The sequence below is a fragment of the Malania oleifera genome, chromosome 10 (genome assembly GCF_029873635.1).
Source record: "Malania oleifera isolate guangnan ecotype guangnan chromosome 10, ASM2987363v1, whole genome shotgun sequence".
Classification (NCBI taxonomy): domain Eukaryota; kingdom Viridiplantae; phylum Streptophyta; class Magnoliopsida; order Santalales; family Ximeniaceae; genus Malania; species Malania oleifera.
Window position 1 is genome coordinate 23,695,529 of NC_080426.1, and position 9,273 is coordinate 23,704,801.

The window sequence follows — 9,273 nt, forward strand, 5'->3', positions numbered from 1 at the left end:
CAAGTTTGTAGGGTCACATGTACAATCCCCGCCTCAGCTAGTTTCAGCTATTCAGGCCAGGAGACTACTGCTGAGTGGTTGTCAGGGGTTTGTGGCGGTTGTGAAAGAGATGTCAGAGAATGAGTCAAAACTTGCTAGCACCCTTGTAGTGAAGGAGTTTGTGGATGTTTTTCCAGATGAGTTACCAGGCTTGCCACCCGACCGTGAGGTGGATTTCTCTATTGATCTACCTCCCGGTACAGCGCCGATTTCTAAAGTACCTTATCGAATGGCGCCAGTGGAGTTAGCAGAATTGAAGAATCAGTTGAAAGATCTGCTAGATAAGGGCTTCATACGGCCCAGTGTATCTCCGTGGGGAGCTCCAGTTTTATTTGTGAAAAAGAAAGACGGGACTATGAGGATGTGTATAGACTATAGGGAGATAAATAAAGTGACAATCAAGAATAAGTATCCTCTACCCCGTATCGATGATTTGTTTGACCAGCTCCAGGGTACACGGGTGTATTCGAAGATTGACCTCAGATCTGGCTACCATCAGGTGAAGGTGAAAGCAGAAGACGTCTCAAAGACGGCCTTCAGGACTAGGTATGGGCATTACGAGTTTCTAGTGATGCCGTTTGGTTTGACGAATGCTCCTGCGGTATTTATGGACTTGATGAATAGAGTCTTCCACCAATACCTAGACCAGTTTGTTGTTGTTTTTATTGATGATGTACTGGTTTATTCTAGGACCTATGAGGAGCATGAGACGCACTTGAGGCAGGTTTTGCAGACACTTCGGGAAAAGAAGTTGTACGCCAAGTTCAGTAAATGTGAATTTTGGCTGGAGAAGGTCGTGTTCTTGGGGCATGTTGTATCTGGAGGCGGTATTTCTGTGGATCCTAGCAAAATTGAGGCTATAGTGAATTGGGCTAGACCGAGAAATGTCCAGGAGATCAGGAGTTTCTTGGGGCTAGCAGGCTATTACCGTCGTTTTGTTGAGGGATTCTCAACTTTGTCAGGGCCCTTGACACGATTGACGAGGAAGAATGTTAGATTTGAGTGGGACGATAGTTGTGAGCAGAGTTTTCAGGAGCTGAAGCAGAGACTAGTCACAGCACCAGTGTTGATCATCCCATGTGGGGGTGAAGGGTATACCATTTATAGTGATGCGTCCTTGAAGGGACTTGGCTGTGTATTAATGCAGCATGGCAGGGTAGTGGCGTATGCATCTAGGCAGTTGAAAGAATATAAGAAGAACTACCCTACCCATGATCTTGAGTTGGCTGCAGTGGTACACGCACTGAAGATTTGGAGGCATTACCTGTACGGTGAGCAGTGTGAGATCTTCTCCGACCATAAAAGTTTGAAGTATTTCTTTACACAGAAAGAACTGAATATGAGGCAGAGAAGGTGGTTGGAGCTGATTAAGGATTTTGATTGTACCATCAGTTATCACCCAGGGAAAGCAAACGTGGTAGCTGATGCGTTAAGCAGGAAATCCAGGGAGCCGGTGTTGGCGGCTATGGGGATCCAGCATCCGATCATTATGGATCTGGAGAGACTCGGCATAGAGTTGGTGGAGAGTGATCTCCCAGTATGTATTGCCAGCCTAGTGGTACAGCCTACTCTACAGGAGAGAATTAAAGCTGCCCAGAAGGAAGATCCAGAGCTAGTGGAGGTGATAGATAGAGTACAGAGTGGGCAAGGGGAGGAGTTCAGTATTGCAGATGACGGAGCTTTGCGGTTCCGTTCCAGATTATGTGTTCCTGCCAATACTGAGATCAGGAAGACTATTCTAGAGGAGGCTCACAGATCTTTGTATACAGTTCATCCCGGTAGTACGAAGATGTACAGAGATCTGCGAGAGTCATACTGGTGGAGTGGTATGAAGAGAGAGATTGCTGAGTATGTAGCGCAGTGTTTGACGTGCCAGCAGGTAAAGGCTGAGCACCAGAGACCGGCAGGGCAGTTGCAGCCGTTATTCATCCCGGAGTGGAAGTGGGATCACATATCGATGGACTTTGTGTCAGGACTGCCGACGGCATTACATGGTCATAATGCCATCTGGGTGATTGTTGATCGATTGACAAAGACGGCCCACTTTATTTCCATCAAGATCAGCTACTCCCTCAGCCGTTTAGCGGAGATTTACATTCAGGAGATAGTACGTTCTCATGGGGTGCCTGTATCTATTGTGTCGGATCGAGACCCACGATTCACATCACGATTTTGGAGGAGTCTGCAGGAGGCTCTGGGGTCTCAGTTATCGTTTAGTACGGCATTCCATCCTCAGTCAGACGGGCAGACTGAGAGGACGATACAAATATTAGAGGACATGCTCAGAGCGTGTGTACTAGACTTTGGGGGTAGTTGGACTCAGTTCATGTCATTAGTAGAATTTGCGTATAATAACAGTTATCAATCTAGCATTGGCATGGCACCATTTGAGGCTTTATACGGTAGGAGATGTCGTTCTCCTTTGTTTTGGGATGAAGTGGGTGAGCGGCGAGTAGTGGGACCAGAGCTGGTTCAGCAGGCGTGTGATAAAGTTCGTCTTATCAGGGACAGGATCAGTGCAGCTCAGAGCCGACAGAAGAGTTATGTCGACCATCGCCGCAGGAATTTAGAGTTTGACGTAGGTGATCACGTATTTTTGAAGATAGCTCCGATGAAAGGGGTTATGCGATTTGGGAGGAAGGGTAAACTTAGTCCTAGGTTTATCGGTCCATTTGAGATTCTAGATAAAGTGGGACCGGTAGCCTACAGGCTAGCTTTGCCACCTGTATTGTCCAGGATTCACAGCATATTTCATGTAGCTATGTTGAGGAAATACGTCCCAGACCCTTCTCATGTCATCAATTATGATGAGTTAGAGCTTAGTGATTCACTGGGATATGAGGAGATACCAATACAGATTCTGGATAGGAAAGTGCAAGAGCTACGTAACAGGATGATTCCTCAAGTAAAAGTCTTGTGGAGGAATCATGCAGTAGAAGAGGCTTCTTGGGAGTCTGAGGAGCAGATGAAGCAAAGGTATCCGCATTTATTTCAAGAAGTCTGAGTGAATAAATGTAAATAGTTAAGTAGTTTTCTGTTGCAGGTACATGTAATGGTTGAATAGTGTAGTACTTTAGTTTTGGGAGAATGGTTTTCTTTTTTTTATATGTAATCTTCCAAGACTCGAGATGTAACCACGGTATTCCTCCGCCATAAGTGAGGATAGGTAATAAAATGAGTAGACCCTTTTTCCTGATTAAAGGATGGCGAGTACGGAAACAGTAAATTTCGAGGACGAAATTCTTTTAAGGGGGGAGGAATGTAGTAACCCGAAAAAAAAAATATAATAATAATAATAATAAAATAATAAAATAAAATTAATTAATTAAATTAATAAATAAAATAAACAGTATGATAAGGAACAAATATATATATATATATATATACTTGTGTGTGTGTGTGTATATATATATATATATATATATATATATATAAAAAGGTATGAAAGCTTCTTTACTTTACTTTAGGTTTATTATATATATATATTATTAAATTAGCAAGCTTCTTTAAGAAGCTTTGGAAGGAAATCCAATTTTTGGATTTGTTGGCCGTGTCTCTCTTCTCTCTCACTTTCTCTCTCTCTCTCTCTCCTACAACTCTCTCTCTCTCTTCGATTTCGGGTTAGTTTTACGCCGGATCGACAAACCGAAACCACCACGACGCTCCTGGCGAAATTCTCTACAAGTTTGCCGGAACGGATCGTCAGGAAAACGAAATTGGATTTCATCCCAAATCCAAGGTAAGGCTTTATATTCAATATTTGGATTTTTGACAGTTGAAGAAAGTGATATACGCGTAAAAATACTGAACTTTAATACTGGAAATTTTCAGTTCCAGAGTGTTGATTGGGAACGTGGGAAATCATCCTTAAGTTGAGGTAAGACTTTTTAAAGTCGAATTTGACTTAGTGGTAGTTATAGAAAATGTTGTACGTACGAAAATACTGAACTTTAATTCTGCGAGTTTTCATTTTCAGGGTGTTGAGTTGAGAACCTTGTGGGTACGGGGGAGATTTTCTTAGGGGCTTTTCAGGAATCAGGTAAGGGGATAAACTAAGCTAGTTTTGTTTAAGAAAATGCATGTATACATATATGTAGCATCTGGTTTTAGGAAAAATAAATATATTTATATATATGATTTATATTTGGAAAATACTGTTTAAATGATGATATGTTGAATACGAGGAAAATTTGTTTAGTGTGGCATGAGTATAAAAATGTTTTGTACTGTTTTTTTTTTGGAATGGGGATGATATGGATTTCTATGATGGAAAACCGGCGTACGGGCCGAGATATTTTTATATGTATATGTGATTTGCCGGCGTATGGGCCGTGCTACGTGGATGAGATTGCCGGCGTATGGGCCGTGCTATGTGGATTGCCAGCGTGCGGGCTGTGCTATGTGATTTGCCGGCGTACGGGCCGTGCTATGTTAAAATGTGTAATACCGGCGTACGGGCCGATGATTTTTATGATACACGTATATATGTGAAATGATATGATTGATGCGAAAATAAATGATATGAGATATTTATGTATCACGATTTTAATATATGTATATGATATCAGAACCTGGTTGGCTTGGTCTAGGCTAGCACTTACACGGTACCGTTGTTATGTGTCCATGGTCTTCGTGATCATGATATCTGTGTTAACGCCGCTGTACGGAGTGGTGTGAGATTGGATGGTCGATGTGGTTATTTTCAAGAAGTGTGCTGTTATCGCCCCTGGTGTACGGACCAGTCTGGGTAGACCCATCGGACCTACAGACTACTGTTTGACTTAGCAGTGGTCGGCCAACTATTGTCAAGTCCCGCCTTCGGGCCACACAACCCAGTCATGTGGGGGTAATACATGACAACAGCCAGCTAACCTACCAGGATTGTTTTATGTTATTATTAGTGTATGAGATGAGATATGTTTATGAAAATGCAGTATATTCTGCTATGTGTTGATATGCATATGTTTTCCCAGATTTGATAAACAGTATTGAATATGTTATGTATGGTATATGTAGAACACAGAATACTCATGTTGCCACACACTGGTATTAGTTTATTTCCCTTACTGAAAGGTGTCTCACCCTTAAATCTTATACATTTTTCAGGAGCCCCTGATAGGAGAGCGGGAAAAGCCCCGCTGATCTAGATCAGTTGGTTGCCCTCTTTGGAAGGGTAAGTTTTTGGTAGGGACAGTTAGGTTTTTGTGGGGATTGTCCCTAGATTTCATTTTTGGGATATATATACTGTGAGATGGTAATTGTAGTGACTCTGGTATGTGTTATGCACATTGTGATGAGATGTATATAATTTTGTACTTTCTGCTGCGTAGGCTTCTGCTGTATGTTTTGTTATATCCCTGGTGCCCACGGGTCCAGGTGGATTGTGACCTGCTGAGCTGAAATGTATGATATGATGATAATTTATTTATATAAAAAAATAATATGCGAAAAAGGAGCGGGTCGTTACAGTCATCACACTAGTTCACAACTACACAAGGTCTCATAGCGATTACATTGCTACATACGCAACTGCGCTGCGACGACCAAGGCCCAATAGTGATTACATTGCTCCATACACAACTACAGAAGGTCACCTAGTCTCACATCAATTACATTGCTACACATGCAACTACAATGCGACGACTCAGGCCCAATAGTGATTACATTGCTACCTACGCAACTACACAAGGTCACCTAGTCTTACATCGATTACATTGCTACATACGCAACTATAATGCGACGACTCAGGCCCACAGTGATTACATTGCTACATACGGTGTATAACACACCCTTCGGTGACCAGTCGGAACATACTGGTGATATTTCACACCTTGGAATATAGAGTCGGCCACTCTCGCCCACAGTAGTTAACCGATACATGGCTGTTTTACAAATCCCTAGAATCATTTTGGAACTCACATTCCTATATATTTCAGCGTATAGTAATTAGCCACCACATAGTTGTTTTACAAATACCTGGAACAAATACATACAACCCACACTTATTTGGTTACGGCAAATCATATCATTTACAAATTCAAGTATACAGTTTATGCAAATATGGATTACGGTCACCTCAATAATATAGTTTCAACAAAACCAACAATTTTCCAAACAAAGTAGAGATGGTACTTGAAATCCCCAATTTTCCCAAAAACTATAACCCAAAAATTTCGCATTTTTACCTGATAGATTTCCCCAAATAAGTAGCCGAAACATATATACGATCGTAGCCTACAAGCTTACCGATCTCGATTTCGAAAATAAAATGATATAAACAGAATCCCTTTACTTTAACCCAAATTCCAACTACGAACTTTATGGTCCTCAAAACTACGAACTGAGACTCCAAAACCTACAAACCACGGTATAGTACAAGCTTACAATCCGTACTACTACACATATACTGAATCATAAATGAAAACCGAGCCTTACCTCGATTTTAACCCAAAACTCGAAATCTTCCGAAACGAGATTCCAATCCGCTAGAAACGTAGAAAATCCTTTCCTGATTCTCGCAGTATCATTGGATTTACAAATCGGGCAACGATGGGCAAACAAAACTACAGAGAGAGAGTGTTGGGAGAGTTCTAGAGAGAGAGAGAGAGAGAGTGTAGGGAGAGTTCTAGAGAGAGAGAAAGAGTGTTTTAGGGAAACTTAGTCCCAAAGCAATCCAAAATCTCATTTATAGCACCTTTGACCCAAGTGGATTCGTTGACGAATTAGTGCCCTCGTCGACGAATTCTTCACTAGCCTCGTCGACGAATCGGCAGCCTCGACGACGAGCCAGATATTCCAAATTTTTCCTGAACCCCTTGGCATTCACTCGTCGACGAGCTTTTGAATTTCATCAACGAGAAGCCTTCACCCTTCATCGACGAATTTTGGCCTCGTCGACGAAATCTGTGAAATTCCATTTTTTTTCCCCTCTTTTACATAATAAATCCATACATCACGGTTTGGGATCTTACAACATATCTGCAAGTGAAAGAGAATAGAAAACATATAAGAGAATACAAAAAAGAGAGAAAATAAAAACAGATCTGCAGAGAGAGGAAAAGAGAAAAAGAGAAGAGAATAGGTCTATGAGATAAGAGAAGAGAGAGAAGGAGAAAGAGAGAGAAAGAGGAGAGGGAATGGATTTGTGGGGAAGAGAGGGTGCAGAGGAGAAAGAAAAAGAGAAAGAGAAAGAAGGAGGAGAGAGAGTGAAATAGGGAAAAGAGAGAGAGGAGAAAAAATATGTAGATATATATGGGTGAGTGGGACACATGTCATCATCTGTATGGTGACATGTGGCACAACTAGGGCCACGCATTTGAAAAGCGACGTAGCGCAATCCTGGCCATTTAATTTGTATTTTCTATGAATGACCAAATTACTACCATGTTAGTGATCGTGTCAAACGTCCAAAGCCAACCTAAGATTGCCATGTGGTAGGTGACGTCATGTTGATGTCATTCTGTTAAAGGAATATTTTCAAAAAATTAAAAAAGTAGAAAAATTTGCCACGTGAAAAAATGATGTCATGCTCACGTCATCCTATTACAACAATTTTTTTTTTAATTTTAAATTTTTAAAAAGAGCAAAAAATCAAATCAAAATTAGAAAAAAATATATTTTCAAAAAATTAGAAAAAAATAAAATAAAAATTTGAGTTTTTTTTACTCAAATTTTAAAAAATATAAAAATAAAAATCTAAAAAATAAAGAAAAGTCTTTGAAAATCCTAGAAAGTTTTGGAAAAATGTTGGAATTTTTTTTAAAAAAAAATCTATAAAATTTTGAAAAAAAAATTGGGAATATTATATATATATATATATATATATATATATATATATATTATATCCATCCCAATGAAAGGGTAAAGAGGTATTTCAGACTTCACCTATATTAGTTTTAAGAGGGGTTTATCTAATAAGATAAACCAACCCAATGACCCAAAGACTCGAATGCCCAGATCCGTTGATCGAGACCTGAATACCTATACCCATTACCCAAGGTTAGCCTAACCCATACTCCAAATGATTAATCTATGGATCTAAAAGCCATGTCCAATTTGCACCTGGGTTTGTTGACTTATGATATTAGCCCACAATTCTGCTAGGCCCAAAAAGCAACTCTGCTTGAGATCACTTTAACCCAAGCCCAATACAGAAACTTGGCCCAATCAAGGCTCGACCCAAAACCTAGTCTCAGACTCAATCTAGCCTTCAACCCAAACTAAATTAGGCCCATAATTACTTAAGTCTAATTCAGATGAGCCCAAACTCAATTTCAAAAAACCTCAAGCCCAGTCAAAATTAGCTCAAACTACAACCCAAGCTAAATCAAGCCCATTAGACTTAGCCCAAATTTTCAGCCTAAACTAAAAACTAGCCCATAGCTAATTAGGCCTAATCCTGATCCAAGCCCATAACCAACTAAATCCAGTTCTAATCTGAGCCCAATTTCAAACCTAACCAAACATGCCCCTAAAACTTAACTTAGGTTAGACAATTCATCATGTTTGGTTCAAAGGAAAATTTGGGAAATTTTTCCCAAAAAAATTCAAGCCAAATAAACAATAAAAAAAAATGGAAAAAAAAAAAAGAACTTATCTAACAGCCAAAATTTTGAAGCTCTTTTCCAATTAGGTCCAAATATGCAAAATCAAAAGAAATTTTCATTTGATAAAAAATAAAAACAGAGAGAAAATCAAAAGAGAAAGAAGATAGAAAAACAAAGGAGAGATTTGCGAGGCAATAGATGTGCAAGTGAAAGAGAATAGAAAATAGATTAGAGAATGTGAAAAAGGGAGAAAATGAAAACATATTTATAGAAAGAGGAAGAGAGAGAGAGAGAGAGAGAGAGAGAGAGAGAGGGAGAAGAGAATGGGATTGCAAGATTAGAGAAGAAGGGAGAAGGAGAAGGAGGGAGAATGAGAAGAGGGAATGGATCTTTGGAAAAGAGAGGGTGTAGAGGAGAAGGAGATAGGGAAAGAGAAAGAAGAAGGAGAGAAAGTGAAATAGGGAAAAGAGAGAGGAGAAAAATATGCATATATACATGGGTGAGTGGACACGTGTCACCATCAGTATGGTGACACGTGACACAACTAGGGCTACGCATTTAGAAAGTGACGTGGCACAATCCTAGCCCTCTAATTTGTGTTTTTTTTAAATGGCCGGATTACTGTCACGTTAGAAATTCGTGTCAAACATCCAAAGCAAACTCAAGATTGCATCATGGCAGGTGATGT

The 9,273-nt window shown here is 40.1% G+C and overlaps 1 long non-coding RNA gene across 3 annotated transcripts; it reads right to left on the minus strand.

The window, feature by feature from the left end:
• Positions 1 to 5,574: 5,574 nt before the first annotated feature.
• LOC131166140 (uncharacterized) lies at positions 5,575 to 7,339 on the minus strand. Of its 3 annotated transcripts, XR_009139743.1 has the most exons (3): positions 6,475 to 7,339; positions 6,225 to 6,394; positions 5,575 to 6,015 (listed from the first exon to the last, which is right to left on the minus strand). It is a non-coding gene; the product is annotated as an uncharacterized LOC131166140 (long non-coding RNA). The 3 variants fall into 3 exon arrangements; XR_009139744.1 differs by lacking the exon at positions 6,225 to 6,394; XR_009139742.1 differs by having other exon boundaries at positions 5,575 to 6,394.
• Positions 7,340 to 9,273: the final 1,934 nt, after the last annotated feature.